We start from the raw sequence: 20758 nt of genomic DNA on the forward strand, positions 1-20758 counted from the left end.
GTTTGTCGGAGTGTGTCCCTCTCCCTCCCTCTCCCTCCCTCGGTTTATCGGAGTGTGTCCCTCTCCCTCCCTCGGTTTATCGGAGTGTGTCCCTCTCCCTCCCTCTCCCTCCCTCGGTTTATCGGAGTGTGACCCTCTCCCTCCCTCTCCCTCCCTCGGTTTATCGGAGTGTGTCCCTCTCCCTCCCTCGGTTTATCGCAGTGTGTCCCTCTCCCTCCCTCGGTTTATCTGAGGATGTCCCTCGCCCTCCCTCTCCCTCCCTCGGTTTATCAGAGTGTGTCCCTTTCCCTCCCTCGGTTTATCGGAGTGTGACCCTCTCCCTCCCTGTCCCTCCCTCGATTTATCGGAGTGTGTCCCTCTCCCTCCCACGGTTTATCGGAGTGTGTCCCTCTCCCTCCCTCGGTTTATCGGAGTGTGTCCCTCTCCCTCCCTCTCCCTCCCTCGGTTTTTTCGGAGAGTGTCCCTCTCCCTCCCTCTCCCTCCCTCGGTTTATCGGAGTGTGTCCCTCTCCCCCCCCCCTCGGTTTATCGGAGTGTGACCCTCTCCCTCCCTCGGTTTATCGGAGGGTGACCCTCTCCCTCCCTCTTCCTCCCTCGGTTTATCGGAGTGTGTCCCTCTCCCTCCCTCTCCCTCCCTCCGTTTATCGGAGTGTGTCCCTCTCCCTCCCTCTCCCTCCCACGGTTTATCGGAGTGTGTCCCTCTCCCTCCCTCGGTTTATCGGAGTGTGTCCCTCTCCCTCCCTCTCCCTCCCTCGGTTTATCGGAGTGTGTCCCTCTCCCTCCCTCTCTCTCCCTCGATTTATCGGAGTGTGTCCCTCTTCCTCCCTCTCCCTCCCTCGGTTTATCGGAGTGTGACCCTCTCCCTCCCTCTCCCTCCCTCGGTTTATCGGAGTGTGACCCTCTCCCTCCCTCTCCCTCCCTCGGTTTATCGGAGTGTGTCCCTCTCCCTCCCTCTCCCTCCCTCGGTTTATCGGAGTGTGTCCCTCTCCCTCCCTCGGTTTATCGGAGTGTGTCCCTCTCCCTCCCTCTCCCTCCCTCGGTTTATCGGAGTGTGTCCATCTCCCTCCCTCGGTTTATCGGAGTGTGTCCCTCTCCCTCCCTCTCCCTCCCTCGGTTTATCGGAGTGTGACCCTCTCCCTCCCTCTCCCTCCCTCGGTTTATCGGAGTGTGTCCCTCTCCCTCCCTCGGTTTATCGCAGTGTGTACCTCTCCCTCCCTCGGTTTATCTGAGGATGTCCCTCGCCCTCCCTCTCCCTCCCTCGGTTTATCGGAGAGTGTCCCTCTCCCTCCCTCGGTTTATCGGAGTGTGACCCTCTCCCTCCCTGTCCCTCCCTCGATTTATCGGAGTGTGTCCCTCTCCCTCCCTCGGTTTATCGGAGTGTGTCCCTCTCCCTCCCTCGCTTTATCGGAGTGTGTCCCTCTCCCTCCCTCTCCCTCCCTGGTTTATCGGAGTGTGTCCCTCTCCCTCCCTCGGTTTATCGGAGTGTGACCCTCTCCCTCCCTCGGTTTATCGGAGGGTGACCCTCTCCCTCCCTCTTCCTCCCTCGGTTTATCGGAGTGTGTCCCTCTCCATCCCTCTCCCTCCCTCGGTTTATCGGAGTGTGTCCCTCTCCCTCCCTCTCCCTCCCTCCGTTTATCGGAGTGTGTCCCTCTCCCTCCCTCTCCCTCCCTCGGTTTATCGGGGTGTGTCCCTCTCCCTCCCTCGGTTTATCGGAGTGTGTCCCTCTCCCTCCCTCTCTCTCCCTCGATTTATCGGAGTGTGTCCCTCTCCCTCCCTCTCCGTCCCTCGGTTTATCGGAGTGTGACCCTCTCCCTCCCTCTCCCTCCCTCGGTTTATCGGAGTGTGTCCCTCTCCCTCCCTCCATTTATCGGAGTGTGTCCCTCTCCCTCCCTCTTCCTCCCTCCGTTTATCAGAGTGTGTCCCTCTCCCTCCATCTCCCTCCCTCGGTTTATCGGGGTGTGTCCCTCTCCCTCCCTCGGTTTATCAGAGTGTGACCCTCTCCCTCCCTCGGTTTATCAGAGTGTGACCCTCTCCCTCCCTCGGTTTATCGGAGTGTGACCCACTCCCTCCCTCTCCCTCCCTCGGTTTATCGGAGTGTGTCCCTCTCCCTCCCTCTCCCTCCCTCGGTTTATCGGAGTGTGTCCCTCTCACTCCCTCGGTTTATCGGAGTGTGTCCCTCTCCCTCCCTCTCCCTCCCTCGGTTTATCGGAGTGTGTCCCTCTCCCTCCCTCGGTTTATCGGAGTGTGACCCTCTCCCTCCCTCTCCCTCCCTCGGTTTATCGGAGTGTGTCCCTCTCACTCCCTCGGTTTATCTGAGGATGTCCCTCGCCCTCCCTCTCCCTCCCTCGGTTTATCGGAGTGTGTCCCTCTCCCTCCCTCGGTTTATCGGAGTGTGACCCTCTCCCTCCCTGTCCCTCCCTCGATTTATCGGAGTGTGTCCCTCTCCCTCCCTCGGTTTATCGGAGTGTGTCCCTCTCCCTCCCTCGGTTTATCGGAGTGTGACCCTCTCCCTCCCTCTCCCTCCCTCGGTTTTTTCGGAGTGTGTCCCTCTCCCTCCCTCTCCCTCCCTCGGTTTATCGGAGTGTGTCCCTCTCCCTCCCTCGGTTTATCGGAGTGTGTCCCTCTCCCTCCCTCTCCCTCCCTCGGTTTATCGGAGTGTGACCCTCTCCCTCCCTCTCCCTCCCTCGGTTTTTTCGGAGTGTGTCCCTCTCCCTCTCTCTCCCTCCCTCCGTTTATCGGAGTGTGTCCCTCTCCCTCCCTCTCGCTCCCTCGGTTTATCGGAGTGTGTCCCTCTCCCTCACTCGGTTTATCGGAGTGTGTCCCTCTCCCTCCCTCTCCCTCCCTCGGTTTATCGGAGTGTGTCCCTCTCCCTCCCTCGGTTTATCTGAGGATGTCCCTCGCCCTCCCTCTCCCTCCCTCGGTTTATCGGAGTGTGTCCCTCTCCCTCCCTCGGTTTATCGGAGTGTGACCCTCTCCCTCCCTGTCCCTCCCTCGATTTATCGGAGTGTGTCCCTCTCCCTCCCTCGGTTTATCGGAGTGTGTCCCTCTCCCTCCCTCGGTTTATCGCAGTGTGTCCCTCTGCCTCCCTCGGTTTATCTGAGGATGTCCCTCGCCCTCCCTCTCCCTCCCTCGGTTTATCGGAGTGTGTCCCTCTCCCTCCCTCGGTTTATCGGAGTGTGACCCTCTCCCTCCCTGTCCCTCCCTCGATTTATCGGAGTGTGTCCCTCTCCCTCCCTCGGTTTATCGGAGTGTGTCCCTCTCCCTCCCTCGGTTTATCGGAGTGTGTCCCTCTCCCTCCCTCTCCCTCCCTCGGTTTATCGGAGTGTGACCCTCTCCCTCCCTCTCCCTCCCTCGGTTTTTTCGGAGTGTGTCCCTCTCCCTCCCTCTCCCTCCCTCGGTTTATCGGAGTGTGTCCCTCTCCCTCCCTCGGTTTATCGGAGTGTGACCCTCTCCCTCACTCGGTTTATCGGAGTGTGTCCCTCTCCCTCCCTCTCCCTCCCTCGGTTTTTTCGGAGTGTGTCCCTCTCCCTCCCTCTCCCTCCCTCGGTTTATCGGAGTGTGTCCCTCTCCCTCCCTCGGTTTATCGGAGTGTGACCCTCTCCCTCCCTCGGTTTATCGGAGGGTGACCCTCTCCCTCCCTCTTCCTCCCTCGGTTTATCGGAGTGTGTCCCTCTCCCTCCCTCTGCCTCCCTCGGTTTATCGGAGTGTGTCCCTCTCCCTCCCTCTCCCTCCCTCCGTTTATCGGAGTGTGTCCCTCTCCCTCCCTCTCCCTCCCTCGGTTTATCGGGGTGTGTCCCTCTCCCTCCCTCGGTTTATCGGAGTGTGTCCCTCTCCCTGCCTCTCCCTCCCTCGGTTTATCGGAGTGTGTCCCTCTCCCTCCCTCTCTCTCCCTCGATTTATCGGAGTGTGTCCCTCTTCCTCCCTCTCCCTCCCTCGGTTTATCGGAGTGTGTCCCTCTCCCTCCCTCTCCGTCCCTCGGTTAATCGGAGTGTGACCCTCTCCCTCCCTCTCCCTCCCTCGGTTTATCGGAGTGTGACCCTCTCCCTCCCTCGGTTAATCGGAGTGTGACCCTCTCCCTCCCTCTCCCTCCCTCGGTTTATCGGAGTGTGACCCTCTCCCTCCCTCGATTTATCGGAGTGCGTCCCTCTCCCTCCCTCGGTTTATCGGAGCGTGACCCTCTCCCTCCCTCTCCCTCCCTCGGTTTATCGGAGTGTGTCCCTCTCCCTCCCTCTCCCTCCCTCGGTTTATCGGAGTGTGTCCATCTCCCTCCCTCGGTTTATCAGAGTGTGTCCCTCTCCCTCCCTCTCCCTCCCTTGGTTTATCGGAGTGTGACCCTCTCCCTCCCTCTCCCTCCCTCGGTTTATCGGAGTGTGTCCCTCTCCCTCCCTCGGTTTATCGCAGTGTGTCCCTCTCCCTCCCTCGGTTTATCTGAGGATGTCCCTCGCCCTCCCTCTCCCTCCCTCGGTTTATCGGAGTGTGTCCCTCTCCCTCCCTCGGTTTATCGGAGTGTGACCCTCTCCCTCCCTGTCCCTCCCTCGATTTATCGCAGTGTGTCCCTCTCCCTCCCTCGGTTTATCTGAGGATGTCCCTCGCCCTCCCTCTCCCTCCCTCGGTTTATCGGAGTGTGTCCCTCTCCGTCCCTCTCCCTCCCTCGGTTTATCGGAGTGTGTCCCTCTCCCTCCCTCGGTTTATCGGAGTGTGTCCCTCTCCCTCCCTCTCCCTCCCTCGGTTTATCGGAGTGTGACCCTCTCCCTCCCTCTCCCTCCCTCGGTTTTTTCGGAGTGTGTCCCTCTCCCTCCCTCTCCCTCCCTCGGTTTATCGGAGTGTGTCCCTCTCCCTCCCTCGGTTTATCGGAGTGTGACCCTCTCCCTCCCTCGGTTTATCGGAGGGTGACCCTCTCCCTCCCTCTTCCTCCCTCGGTTTATCGGAGTGTGTCCCTCTCCCTCTCTCTCCCTCCCTCCGTTTATCGGAGTGTGTCCCTCTCCCTCCCTCTCCCTCCCTCGGTTTATCGGAGTGTGTCCCTCTCCCTCCCTCGGTTTATCGGAGTGTGTCCCTCTCCCTCCCTCTCCCTCCCTCGATTAATCGGAGTGTGTCCCTCTTCCTCCCTCTCCCTCCCTCGGTTTATCGGAGTGTGTCCCTCTCCCTCCCTCTCCCTCCCTCGGTTTATCGGAGTGTGTCCCTCTCCCTCCCTCTCCCTCCCTCGGTTTATCGGAGTGTGTCCCTCTCCCTCCCTCTCCCTCCCTCGGTTTATCGGAGTGTGACCCTCGCCCTCCCTCTCCGTCCCTCGGTTTATCGGAGTGTGTCCCTCTCCCTCCCTCGGTTTATCGGAGTGTGACCCTCTCCCTCCCTCTCCCTCCCTCGGTTTATCGGAGTGTGTCCCTCTCCCTCCCTCTCCCTCCCTCGGTTTATCAGAGTGTGACCCTCTCCCTCCCTCGGTTTATGGGAGTGTGTCCCTCTCCCTCCCTCTCCCTCCCTCGGTTTATCGGAGTGTGTCCCTCTGCCTCCCTCGGTTTATCGGAGTGTGTCCCTCTCCCTCCCTCTCCCTCCCAAGGTTTATCGGAGTGTGACCCTCTCCCTCCCTCTGCCTCCCTCGGTTTATCGGAGTGTGTCCCTCTCCCACCCTCTCCCTCCCTCAGTTTATCGGAGTGTATCCCTCTCCCTCCCTCTCCCTCCCTCGATTTATCGGAGTGTGTCCCTCTCCCTCCCTCGGTTTATCGGAGTGTGTCCCTCTCCCTCCCTCTCCCTCCCTCGGTTTATCGGAGTGTGTCCCTCTCCCTCCCTCTCCCTCCCTCGGTTTATCGGAGTGTGTCCCTCTCCCTCCCTCTCCGTCCCTCGGTTTATCGGAGTGTGACCCTCTCCCTCCCTCGGTTTATCGGAGTGTGACCCTCTCCCTCCCTCTCCCTCCCTCGGTTTATCGGAGTGTGACCCTCTCCCTCCCTCTCCCTCCCTCGATTTATCGGAGTGTGTCCCTCTCCCTCCCTCGGTTTATTGGAGTGCGTCCCTCTCCCTACCTCGGTTTATCGGAGTGTGTCCCTCTCCCTCCCTCTCCCTCCCTCGGTTTATCGGAGTGTGACACTCTCCCTCCCTCTCCCTCCCTCGATTTATCGGAGTGTGTCCCTCTCCCTCCCTCGGTTTATCGGAGTGTGTCCCTCTCCCTCCCTCTCCCTCCCTCGGTTTTTCGGAGTGTGACACTCTCCCTCCCTCTCCCTCCCTCGATTTATCGGAGTGTGTCCCTCTTCCTCCCTCGGTTTATCGGAGTGTGTCCCTCTCCCTCCCTCTCCCTCCCTCGGTTTATCGGAGTGTGACCCTCTCCCTCCCTCTCCGTCCCTCGGTTTATCGGAGTGTGACACTCTCCCTCCCTCTCCCTCCCTCGGTTTATCGGAGTGTGACCCTCTCCCTCCCTCTCCCTCCCTCGGTTTATCGGAGTGTGACCCTCTCCCTCCCTCTCCCTCCCTCGGTTTATCGGAGTGTGACCCTCTCCCTCCCTCTCCCTCCCTCGGTTTATCGGAGTGTGTCCCTCTCCCTCCCTCGGTTTATCGGAGTGTGTCCCTCTCCCTCCCTCTCCCTCCCTCGGTTTATCGGAGTGTGTCCCTCTCCCTCGCTCTCCCTCCCTCAGTTTATCGGAGTGTGTCCCTCTCCCTCGCTCTCCCTCCATCGGTTTATCGGAGTGTGTCCCTCTCCCTCCCTCTCCCTCCCTCGGTTTATCGGAGTGTGTCCCTCTCCCTCCCTCTCCCTCCCTCGGTTTATCGGAGTGTGTCCCTCTCCCTCCATCTCCCTCCCTCGGTTTATCGGAGTGTGTCCCTCTCCCTCCCTCTCCCTCCCTCAGTTTATCGGGGTGTGTCCCTCTCCCTCCCTCGGTTTATCGGAGTGTGTCCCTCTCCCTCCCTCTCCCTCCCTCGGTTTATCGGAGGATGTCCCTCTCCCTCCCTCTGTTTATCGGAGTGTGTCCCTCTCCCTCCCTCGGTTTATCGGAGTGTGACCCTCTCCATCCCTCTCCCTCCCTCGGTTTATCGGAGTGTGTCCCTCTCCCTCCCTCTCCCTCCCACGGTTTATCGGAGTGTGTCCCTCTCACTGCCTCGGTTTATCGGAGTGTGTCCCTCTCCCTCTCTCTCCCTCCCTTGGTTTATCGGAGTGTGTCCCTCTCCCTCCCTCTCCCTCCCTCGGTTTATCGGAGTGTGTCCCTCTCCCTCCCTCGGTTTATCGGAGTGTGTCCCTCTCACTGCCTCGGTTTATCGGAGTGTGTCCCTCTCCCTCTCTCTCCCTCCCTCGGTTTATCGGAGTGTGTCCCTCTCCCTCTCTCTCCCTCCCTCGGTTTATCGGAGTGTGTCCCTCTCCCTCCCTCTCCCTCCCTCGGTTTATCGGAGGATGTCCCTCTCCCTCCCTCTGTTTATCGGAGTGTGTCCCTCTCCCTCCCTCGGTTTATCGGAGTGTGACCCTCTCCATCCCTCTCCCTCCCTCGGTTTATCGGAGTGTGTCCCTCTCCCTCCCTCTCCCTCCCACGGTTTATCGGAGTGTGTCCCTCTCACTGCCTCGGTTTATCGGAGTGTGTCCCTCTCCCTCTCTCTCCCTCCCTCGGTTTATCGGAGTGTGTCCCTCTCCCTCCCTCTCCCTCCCTCGGTTTATCGGAGTGTGTCCCTCTCCCTCCCTCGGTTTATCGGAGTGTGTCCCTCTCCCTCTCTCTCCCTCACTCGGTTTATCGGAGTGTGACCCTCTCCCTCCCTCTCCCTCCCTCGGTTTATCGGAGTGTGTCCCTCTCCCTTCCTCAGTTTATCGGAGGGTGTCCCTCTCCTTCCCTCTCCCTCCCTCGGTTTATCGGAGTGTGTCCCTCTCCCTCCCTCTCCCTCCCTCGGTTTATCGGAGTGTGTCCCTCTCCCTCCATCTCCCTCCCTCGGTTTATCGGAGTGTGACCCTCTCCCTCCCTCTGCCTCCCTCGGTTTATCGGACGGTGACCCTCTCCCTCCCTCTCCTTCCCTCGGTTTATCGCTGTGTGTCCCTCTCCCTCCCTCTCCCTCCCTCGGTTTATCGGAGTGTGTCGCTCTCCCTCCCTCTCCCTCCCTCTCCCTCCCTCGGTTTATCGGAGTGTGTCTCTCTCCCTCCCTCGGTTTATCGGAGTGTGTCCCTCTCCCTCCCTCGGTTTATCGGAGTGTGTCCCTCTTCCTCCCTCTCCCTCCCTCGGTTTATCGGAGTGTGTCCCTCGCCCTCCCTCTCCCTCCCTCGGTTTATCGGAGTGTGTCCCTCTCCCTCCCTCTCCCTCCCTCGGTTTATCGGAGTGTGTCCCTCTCCCTCCCTCGGTTTATCGGAGTGTGTCCCTCTCCCTCCCTCGGTTTATCGGAGTGTGTCCCTCTCCCTCCCTCTCCCTCCATCGGTTTATCGGAGTGTGACCCTCTCCCTCCCTCTCCCTCCCTCGGTTTATCGGAGTGTGACCCTCTCCCTCCCTCTCCCTCCCTCGGTTTATCGGAGTGTGACCCTCTCCCTCCCTCTCCCTCCCTCGGTTTATCGGAGTGTGTCCCTCTCCCTCCGTCGGTTTATCGGAGTGTGTCCCTCTCCCTCCCTCGGTTTATCGGAGTGTGTCCCTCTCCCTCCCTCTCCCTCCCTCGGTTTTTCGGAGTGTGTCCCTCTCCCTCCCTCGGTTTATCGGAGTGTGTCCCTCTCCCTCCCTCGGTTTATCGGAGTGTGTCCCTCTCCCTCCCTCTCCCTCCCTCGGTTTATCGGAGTGTGTCCCTCTCCCTCCCTCTCCCTCCCTCGGTTTATCGGAGTGTGTCCCTCTCCCTCCCTCGGTTTATCGGAGTGTGTCCCTCTCCCTCCCTCTCCCTCCCTCCGTTTATCGGAGTGTGACCCTCTCCCTCCCTCGGTTTATCGGAGTGTGTCCCTCTCCCTCCCTCTCCCTCCCTCGGTTTATCGGAGTGTGTCCCTCTCCCTCCCTCTCCCTCCCTCGGTTTATCGGAGTGTGTCCCTCTCCCTCCCTCTCCCTCCCTCGGTTTATCGGAGTGTGTCCCTCTCCCTCCCTCGGTTTATCGGAGTGTGTCCCTCTCCCTCCCTCTCCCTCCCTCGGTTTATCGGAGTGTGTCCCTCTCCCTCCCTCTCCCTCCCTCGGTTTATCGGAGTGTGTCCCTCTCCCTCCCTCTCCCTCCCTCGGTTTATCGGAGTGTGTCCCTCTCCCTCCCTCGGTTTATCGGAGTGTGTCCCTCTCCCTCCCTCGGTTTATCGGAGTGTGTCCCTCTCCCTCCCTCTCCCTCCATCGGTTTATCGGAGTGTGACCCTCTCCCTCCCTCGGTTTATCGGAGTGTGTCCCTCTCCCTCCCTCTCCCTCCCTCGGTTTATCGGAGTGTGACCCTCTCCCTCCCTCTCCCTCCCTCGGTTTATCGGAGTGTGTCTCTCTCCCTCCCTCGGTTTATCGGAGTGTGACCCTCTCCCTCCCTCGGTTTATCGGAGTGTGTCCCTCTCCCTCCCTCGGTTTATCGGAGTGTGACCCTCTCCCTCCCTCGGTTTATTGGAGTGTGACCCTCTCCCTCCCTCGGTTTATCGGAGTGTGTCCCTCTCCCTCCCTCTCCCTCCCTCGGTTTATCGGAGTGCGTCCCTCTCCCTCTATCTCCCTCCCTCGGAGAGATGTACAGCACGGAAACAGGCCCTTCGTCCCAACCCGTCCATGCTGTCCCAGATATCCTAACCTCATCTAGTCCCATTTAGAGTCAGAGGGATGTACAGCACGGAAACAGGCCCTTCGTCCCAACCCGTCCATGCTGTCCCAGATATCCTAACCTAATCTAGTCCCATTTAGAGTCAGAGAGATGTACAGCACGGAAACAGGCCCTTCGGCCCAACCCGTCCATCCTGTCCCAGATATCCTAACCTAACCTAGACCCATTTGCCAGCACTTGGCCCATCTCCCTCTAACCCCTTCCTATTCATGTGCCCACCCACCTTTTAAATGCTGTCATTGTACCAGCCCCCACCACTTCCTCTGGCAGCTCATTCCATACACGTACCACCCTCTGGGTGAAAAACCTGCTCCTTAGCTCCCTTTCCCCTCTCACCCTAAACCTATGCCCCTCTAGTTCTGGGCTCTCCGACCCCAGGGAAAAGACTTTGCCTATTTACCCTATCCATGCCCCTCATGATTTTATAAACCTCTATAAGGTCACCCCTCAGCCTCCGACGCTCCAGGGAAAACAGCCCCAGCCTGTTCAGCCTCTCCCTGTAGCTCAGACCCTCCAACCCTGGCAACATCCTTGTAAATCTTTTCTGAACCCTTTCAAGTTTCACAACATCTTTCCGATAGGAAGGAGACCAGAATTACACACAATATTCCAACAGCGGCCTAACCAATGTCCTGTCCAGCCGCAACATGACCTCCCAACTCCTGTACTCAATGCACTGCCCGATCAGATGATCGTAGAATCATGGAATTCTGAAAGTGAGAAAACAGGCCATTCGGCCCAACAAGTCCACACAGACTCTGACCCCTTCATCTTATAACACCACACCCAAACCCGCACATCCCTGGACACTATGGGACAATTTCCCATGGCCAATCCACCCTAACCTGCACATCCCTGGGCACTGTGGGACAATTTCCCATGGCCAATCCACCCTAACCTGCACATCCCTGGGCACTATGGGACAATTTCCCACGGCCAATCCCACCCTAACCTGCACATCCCTGGGCACGATGGGACAATTTCCCATGGCCAATCCACCCTAACCTGCCCATCCCTGGGCACGATGGGACAATTTCCCATGGCCAATCCACCCTAACCTGCCCATCCCTGGGCACGATGGGACAATTTCCCATGGCCAATCCACCCTAACCTGCCCATCCCTGGGCACGATGGGACAATTTCCCACGGGCAATCCCACCCTAACCTGCACATCCCTGGGCACTATGGGACAATTTCCCATGGCCAATCCACCCTAACCTGAACATCCCTGGGCACTATGGGACAATTTCCCATGGCCAATCCACCCTAACCTGCACATCCCTGGGCACTATGGGACAATTTCCCACGGCCAATCCACCCTAACCTGCACATCCCTGGGCACTATGGGACAATTCCCCATGGCCAATCCACCCTAACCTGCACATCCCTGGGCACTATGGGACAATTTCCCATGGCCAATCCACCCTAACCTGCACATCCCTGGACACTATGGGACAATTTCCCACAGCCAGGTGCTGACCGAGTGAGGCTGGAATGTGGGAGTGGAGACCGGGGAAGGATAGCAGGTGTGGACTGGCCGAGTGGGGGAGTTCCCGCATTGCCCAGGGAGGCGTCTGCGATGTCCGAGACGGGGACGGTGTTGTAACAGCAGCTTCCCGATTGTAGGGAGAGAGGGGAGAAGGAGATGTCGAGTGTGGTGAGAGTCGATCGAGAGGTGAACGAGAGCGCTGGCTTCGAAATACAGCCCAAGGGAGAGAACAGGGCAGAGCGTCACCGGGTGATGGCACCGGGAGACGACGGGACGGTCAAGGGCCTTGGGGTAAGTGCACAGACGGCGACTCACACCTCTCTCTGCAGCTCGGAGAGCGGGATACACAGGACTCCAACTGAGAACATATCACACTCCGACAGGGCCCACTCCCTCAGCACTGACCCTCCGACAGGGCCCACTCCCTCAGCACTGACCCTCCGACAGGGCCCACTCCCTCAGCACTGACCATCCGACTGTGCCCACTCCCTCAGCACTGACCCTCCGACAGTGCCCACTCCCTCAGCACTGACCATCCGACTGTGCCCACTCCCTCAGCACTGACCCTCCGACAGTGCCCACTCCCTCAGCACTGACCCTCCGACAGTGCCCACTCCCTCAGCACTGACCCTCCGACAGTGCCCACTCCCTCAGCACTGACCCTCCGACAGTGCCCACTCCCTCAGCACTGACCCTCCGACAGGGCCCACTCCCTCAGCACTGACCCTCCGACAGGGCCCGCTCCCTCAGCACTGACCCTCCGACAGGGCCCACTCCCTCAGCACTGACCCTCCGACAGTGCCCACTCCCTCAGCACTGACCCTCCGACAGGGCCCACTCCCTCAGCACTGACCCTCCGACAGTGCCCTCTCCCTCAGCACTGACCCTCCGACAGTGCCCTCTCCCTCAGCACTGACCCTCCGACAGTGCCCACGCCCTCCGCACTGACCCTCCGACAGTGCCCTCTCCCTCAGCACTGACCCTCCGACAGTGCCCACTCCCTCAGCACTGACCCTCCGACAGTGCCCACTCCCTCAGCACTGACCCTCTGACAGTGCGGCACTCCCTCAGCACTGACCCTCCGACAGTGCGGCACTCCCTCAGCGCTGACCCTCCGACAGTGCCCACTCCCTCAGTACTGACCCTCCGACAGTGCCCACTCCCTCAGCACTGACCCTCCGACAGTGCCCACTCCCTCAGCACTGACCCTCCGACAGTGCCACTCCCTCAGCACTGACCCTCTGACAGTGCCCACTCCCTCAGCACTGACCCTCCGACAGTGCCCACACCCTCAGCACTGACCCTCCGACAGTGCCCACTCCCTCAGCACTGACCCTCCAACAGTGCCCACTCCCTCAGTACTGACCCTCCGACAGTGCGGCACTCCCTCAGCACTGACCCTCCGACAGTGCCCACTCCCTCAGCACTGACCCTCCGACAGTGCCCACTCCCTCAGCATTGACCCTCTGACAGTGCCCACTCCCTCAGCACTGACCCTCGGACAGTGCCCACTCCCTCAGCACTGACCCTCCTTCAGTGCCCACTCCCTCAGCACTGACCCTCCAACAGTGCCCACTCCCTCAGCACTGACCCTCCGACAGTGCCCACCCCCTCAGCACTGACCCTCCGACAGTGCCCACCCCCTCAGCACTGACCCTCCGACAGTGCCCACTCCCTCAGCACTGACCCTCCCTCTCTCTGCTCTCTCTCTCTCTCTCCCCCTCCCTCAGCCCTCCGTCGACCTCTCTTTCCCCCCCCCCCCCCACCCCCCTGTACTCGGGTCCCAGCCCCAAACCCCCAATCCAGTGTGGGTGCTGTGGGCTGGGTTCGGAGTCTCCACCCTCCCCCTTGTTTCGGGGTGTGTCGGTGAGTGATAGCAGGGAATGGGCCCTCCCTGACCTGCTCTCTCTCTCTCTCTCTCTCTCCTGCAGTCGGCCCAGATCGTGCTGGGGATGAGCCTGGTGTTCTTCGGAGGTTTCCTGTTCACCGACCTCTCGATGGCGGCCAGCACTGCCACTCCTTGGTGGACAGGATTCACGGTGAGTAACCCATCGGGAAACCTTCTATCCCGGGAAAAACCAAACTCCTCCTCCACCCATCACTATCCTCAGGACGGCCCAATGGCCAGTCCACCCTAACCTGCACATCCCTGAGAATAACTGTACACAGTGACTCCCAGTGCGATACAGAGACCGGAACTGTACACAGTGACTCCCAGTGCGATACAGAGACCGGAACTGTACACAGTGACTCCCAGTGTGATACAGAGACCGGAACTGTACACGGTGACTCCCAGTGTGATACAGAGACAGGAACTGTACACAGTGACTCCCAGTGTGATACAGAGACCGGAACTGTACACAGTGACTCCCAGTGTGATACAGAGACAGGAACTGTACACAGTGACTCCCAGTGTGATACAGAGACCGGAACTGTACACAGTGACCCCCAGTGTGATACAGAGACCGGAACTGTACACAGTGAGTCCCAGTGTCATACAGAGACCGGAACTGTACACAGTGACTCCCAGTGTGATACAGAGACCGGAACTGTACACAGTGACTCCCAGTGTGATACAGAGACCGGAACTGTACACAGTGACTCCCAGTGTGATACAGAGACCGGAACTGTACACAGTGACTCCCAGTGTTATACAGAGACCGGAACTGTACATAGTGACTCCCAGTGTTATACAGAGACCGGAACTGTACACAGTGACTCCCAGTGTGATACAGAGACCGGAACTGTACACAGTGACTCCCAGTGCGATACAGAGACAGGAACTGTACACAGTGACTCCCAGTGCGATACAGAGACTGGAACTGTACACAGTGAGTCCCAGTGCGATACAGAGACAGGAACTGTACACAGTGACTCCCAGTGCGATACAGAGACCGGAACTGTACACAGTGACTCCCAGTGTTATACAGAGACCGGAACTGTACATAGTGACTCCCAGTGTTATACAGAGACAGGAACTGTACACAGTGACTCCCAGTGCGATACAGAGACTGGAACTGTACACAGTGAGTCCCAGTGCGATACAGAGACCGGAACTGTACATAGTGACTCCCAGTGTTATACAGAGACCGGAACTGTACATAGTGACTCCCAGTGTGATACAGAGACCGGAACTGTACACAGTGACTCCCAGTGTGATACAGAGACCGGAACTGTACACGGTGACTCCCAGTGCGATACAGAGACCGGAACTGTACACAGTGACTCCCAGTGTGATACAGAGACCGGAACTGTACACAGTGACTCCCAGTGTGATACAGAGACCGGAACTGTACACAGTGACTCCCAGTGTGATACAGAGACCGGAACTGTACACAGTGACTCCCAGTGTGATACAGAGACCGGAACTGTACACAGTGACTCCCAGTGTGATACAGAGACCGGAACTGTACACAGTGACTCCCAGTGTGATACAGAGACCGGAACTGTACACAGTGACTCCCAGTGTGATACAGAGACCGGAACTGTACACAGTGACTCCCAGTGTGATACAGAGACCGGAACTGTACACAGTGACTCCCAGTGTGATACAGAGACAGGAACTGTACACAGTGAGTCCCAGTGTGATACAGAGACCGGAACTGTACACAGTGACTCCCAGTGTGATACAGAGACAGGAACTGTACACAGTGACTCCCAGTGTGATACAGAGACCGGAACTGTACACAGTGACTCCCAGTGTGATACAGAGACCGGAACTGTACATAGTGACTCCCAGTGTGATACAGAGACCGGAACTGTACACAGTGACACCCAGTGTGATACAGAGACTGGAACTGTACACAGTGACTCCCAGTGTGATACAGAGTCAGGAACTGTACACAGTGACTCCCAGTGTGATACAGAGACCGGAACTGTACACAGTGACTCCCAGTGTGATACAGAGACCGGAACTGTACATAGTGACTCCCAGTGTTATACAGAGACCGGAACTGTACATAGTGACTCCCAGTGTGATACAGAGACCGGAACTGTACACAGTGACTCCCAGTGCGATACAGAGACAGGAACTGTACACAGTGACTCCCAGTGCGATACAGAGACTGGAACTGTACACAGTGAGTCCCAGTGCGATACAGAGACAGGAACTGTACACAGTGACTCCCAGTGCGATACAGAGACCGGAACTGTACACAGTGACTCCCAGTGCGATACAGAGACAGGAACTGTACACAGTGACTCCCAGTGCGATACAGAGACTGGAACTGTACACAGTGAGTCCCAGTGCGATACAGAGACAGGAACTGTACACAGTGACTCCCAGTGTGATACAGAGACCGGAACTGTACACAGTGACTCCCAGTGTGATACAGAGACCGGAACTGTACACAGTGACTCCCAGTGTGATACAGAGACAGGAACTGTACACAGAGACTCCCAGTGTGATACAGAGACAGGAACTGTACACAGTGACTCCCAGTGTGATACAGAGACAGGAACTGTACACAGTGTCTCCCAGTGTGATACAGAGACTGGAACTGTACACAGTGACTCCCAGTGTGATACAGAGACAGGAACTGTACACAGTGAGTCCCAGTGTCATACAGAGACCGGAACTGTACACAGTGACTCCCAGTGTTATACAGAGACCGGAACTGTACATAGTGACTCCCAGTGTGATACAGAGACCGGAACTGTACACAGTGACTCCCAGTGCGATACAGAGACAGGAACTGTACACAGTGACTCCCAGTGTCATACAGAGACCGGAACTGTACACAGTGACTCCCAGTGTTATACAGAGACCGGAACTGTACATAGTGACTCCCAGTGTGATACAGAGACCGGAACTGTACACAGTGACTCCCAGTGCGATACAGAGACAGGAACTGTACACAGTGACTCCCAGTGTCATACAGAGACCGGAACTGTACACAGTGACTCCCAGTGTTATACAGAGACCGGAACTGTACATAGTGACTCCCAGTGCGATACAGAGACCGGAACTGTACACAGTGACTCCCAGTGTGATACAGAGACCGGAACTGTACACAGTGACTCCCAGTGTGATACAGAGACCGGAACTGTACACAGTGACTCCCAGTGTTATACAGAGACCGGAACTGTACACAGTGACTCCCAGTGTGATACAGAGACCGGAACTGTACACAGTGACTCCCAGTGTGATACAGAGACCGGAACTGTACACAGTGACTCCCAGTGTGATACAGAGACTGGAACTGTACACAGTGACTCCCAGTGTGATACAGAGACCGGAACTGTACACAGTGACTCCCAGTGCGATACAGAGACCGGAACTGTACACAGTGACACCCAGTGCGATACAGAGACCGGAACTGTACACAGTGACTCCCAGTGTGATACAGAGACCGGAACTGTACACAGTGACTCCCAGTGTGATACAGAGACCGGAACTGTACACAGTGACTCCCAGTGTGATACAGAGACCGGAACTGTACACAGTGACTCCCAGTGTGATACAGAGACCGGAACTGTACACAGTGACTCCCAGTGTGATACAGAGACCGGAACTGTACACAGTGACTCCCAGTGTGATACAGAGACCGGAACTGTACACAGAGACACCAAGTGTGATACAGAGACCGGAACTGTACACAGTGACTCCCAGTGTGATACAGAGACCGGAACTGTACACAGTGACTCCCAGTGTGATACAGAGACCGGAACTGTACACAGTGACTCCCAGTGTGATACAGAGACCGGAACTGTACACAGTGACTCCCAGTGCGATACAGAGACCGGAACTGTACACAGTGACTCCCAGTGCGATACAGAGACCGGAACTGTACACAGTGACTCCCAGTGCGATACAGAGACCGGAACTGTACACAGTGACTCCCAGTGCGATACAGAGACCGGAACTGTACACAGTGACTCCCAGTGTGATACAGAGACCGGAACTGTACACAGTGACTCCCAGTGTGATACAGAGACCGGAACTGTACACAGTGACTCCCAGTGTGATACAGAGACCGGAACTGTACACAGTGACTCCCAGTGTGATACAGAGACCGGAACTGTACACGGTGACTCCCAGTGCGATACAGAGACCGGAACTGTACACGGTGACTCCCAGTGCGATACAGAGACTGGAACTGTACACAGTGACTCCCAGTGTGATACAGAGACTGGAACTGTACACAGTGACTCCCAGTATGATACAGAGACAGGAACTGTACACAGAGACTCCCAGTGTGATACAGAGACCGGAACTGTACACAGTGTCTCCCAGTGTAAAACAGAGACCGGAACTGTACACAGTGTCTCCCAGTGTGATACAGAGACCGGAACTGTACACAGTGACTCCCAGTGTGATACAGAGACAGGAACTGTACACAGAGACTCCCAGTGTGATACAGAGACCGGAACTGTACACAGTGTCTCCCAGTGTAATACAGAGACCGGAACTGTACACAGTGACTCCCAGTGTGATACAGAGACCGGAACTGTACACAGTGACTCCCAGTGTGATACAGAGACCGGAACTGTACACAGAGACACCAAGTGTGATACAGAGACTGGAACTGTACACAGTGACTCCCAGTGTGATACAGAGACCGGAACTGTACACAGTGACTCCCAGTGTGATACAGAGACCGGAACTGTACACAGTGAGTCCCAGTGAGATACAGAGACCGGAACTGTACACAGAGACTCCCAGTGTGATACAGAGACCGGAACTGTACACAGTGACTCCCAGTGAGATACAGAGACCGGAACTGTACACAGTGACTCCCAGTGTGATACAGAGACAGGAACTGTGCACAGTGACTCCCAGTGTGATACAGAGACCGGAACTGTACACAGTGACTCCCAGTGTGATACAGAGACCAGAACTGTACACAGTGACTCCCAGTGTGATACAGAGACAAGAACTGCACACAGTGACTCCCAGTGTGATATAGAGACCGGAACTGTACACAGTGACTCCCAGTGTGATACAGAGACCGGAACGGTACACAGTGACTCCCAGTGTGATACAGAGACCGGAACTGTACACAGTGACTCCCAGTATGATACAGAGACCGGAACTGTACACAGTGACTCCCAGTGCGATACAGAGACCGGAACTGTACACAGTGAGTCCCAGTGTCATACAGAGACTGGAACTGTACACAGTGTCTCCCAGTGTGATACAGAGACCGGAACTGTACACAGTGACTCCCAGTGCGATACAGAGACCGGAACTGTACACAGTGAGTCCCAGTGTGATACAGAGACTGGAACTGTACACAGTGACTCCCAGTGTGATACAGAGACCGGAACTGTACACAGTGACTCCCAGTGCGAAACAGAGACCGGAACTGTACACAGTGACTCCCAGTGTGGTACAGAAACCGGAACTATACACAGTGAGTCCCAGTGTGATACAGTGACTGGAACTGTACACAGTGAGTCCCAGTGTGATACAGAGGCTGGAACTGTACACAGTGACTCCCAGTGTGATACAGAGACCGGAACTGTACACAGTGAGTCCCAGTGTGATACAGAGACCGGAACTGTACACAGTGTCTCCCAGTGTGATACAGAGACCGGAACTGTACACAGTGAGTCCCAGTGCGATACAGAGACAGGAACTGTACACAGTGACTCCCAGTGAGATACAGAGACCGGAACTGTAGACAGTGACTCCCAGTGTGATACAGAGACCGGAACTGTACACAGTGTCTCCCAGTGTGATACAGAGACCGGAACTGTACACAGTGACTCCCAGTGTGATACAGAGACCGGAACTGTACACAGTGACTCCCAGTGCGATACAGAGACAGGAACTGTACACAGTGACTCCCAGTGCGATACAGAGACAGGAACTGTACACTGTGACTCCCAGTGTGATACAGAGACCGGAACTGTACACAGTGTCTCCCAGTGTGATACAGAGACCGGAACTATACACAGTGACTCCCAGTGTGATACAGAGACCGGAACTGTACACAGTGACTCCCAGTGTGATACAGAGACAGGAACTGTACACAGTGACTCCCAGTGTGATACAGAGACTGGAACTGTACACAGTGACTCCCAGTGTGATAGAGAGACCGGAACTGTACACAGTAACTCCCAGTGTGATACAGAGACTGGAACTGTACACAGTGACTCCCAGTGTGATACAGAGACCGGAACTGTACACAGTGACTCCCAGTGTGTTACAGAGACTGGAAATGTACACAGTGTCTCCCAGTGTGATACAGAGACCGGAACTGTATACAGTGACTCCCAGTGTGTTACAGAGACCGGAACTGTATACAGTGACTCCCAGTGCGATACAGAGACCGGAACTGTACACAGTGAGTCCCAGTGTGATACAGAGACCGGAACTGTACACAGTGACTCCCAGTGCGATACAGAGACCGGACCTGTACACAGTGACTCCCAGTGTGATACAGAGACCGGAACTGTACACAGTGGCTCCCAGTGTGATACAGAGACAGGAACTGTACACAGTGACTCCCAATGTGATACAGAGACCGGAACTGTACACAGTGACTCCCAGTGTGATACAGAGACCGGAACTGTACACAGTGACTCCCAGTGTGATACAGAGACCGGAACTGTACACAGTGACTCCCAGTGTGATACAGAGACCGGAACTGTACACAGTGACTCCCAGTGTGATACAGAGACCGGAACTGTACACAGTGACTCCCAGTGTGATACAGAGACAGGAACTGTACACAGTGACTCCCAGTGTGATACAGAGACAGGAACTGTACACAGTGACTCCCAGTGTGATACAGAGACAGGAACTGTACACAGTGACTCCCACTGTGATACAGAGACAGGAACTGTACACAGTGACTCCCAGTGTGATACAGAGACTGGAACTGTACACAGTGACTCCAAGTGTGATACAGAGACCGGAACTGTACACAGTGACTCCCAGTGTGATACAGAGACCGGAACTGTACACAGTGACTCCCAGTGCGAAACAGAGACCGGAACTGTACACAGTGACTCCCAGTGTGGTACAGAAACCGGAACTGTACACAGTGAGTCCCAGTGTGATACAGAGACTGGAACTGTACACAGTGACTCCCAGTGTGATACAGAGACCGGAACTGTACACAGTGACTCCCAGTGCGATACAGAGACCGGAACTGTACACAGTGAGTCCCAGTGTGATACAGAGGCTGGAACTGTACACAGTGACTCCCAGTGTGATACAGAGACCGGAACTGTACACAGTGAGTCCCAGTGTGATACAGAGACCGGAACTGTACACAGTGTCTCCCAGTGTGATACAGAGACCGGAACTGTACACAGTGAGTCCCAGTGTGATACAGAGACAGGAACTGTACACAGTGTCTCCCAGTGTGATACAGAGACCGGAACTGTACACAGTGACTCCCAGTGCGATACAGAGACAGGAACTGTACACAGTGACTCCCAGTGAGATACAGAGACAGGAACTGTACACAGTGACTCCCAGTGTGGTACAGAAACCGGAACTGTACACAGTGAGTCCCAGTGTGATACAGAGACTGGAACTGTACACAGTGACTCCCAGTGTGATACAGAGACCGGAACTGTACACAGTGACTCCCAGTGCGATACAGAGACAGGAACTG

Source organism: Chiloscyllium plagiosum, unplaced genomic scaffold, assembly GCF_037043375.1.
Source record: "Chiloscyllium plagiosum isolate Xiang-an unplaced genomic scaffold, Cpla_swu_hap1 HiC_scaffold_40, whole genome shotgun sequence".
Classification (NCBI taxonomy): domain Eukaryota; kingdom Metazoa; phylum Chordata; class Chondrichthyes; order Orectolobiformes; family Hemiscylliidae; genus Chiloscyllium; species Chiloscyllium plagiosum.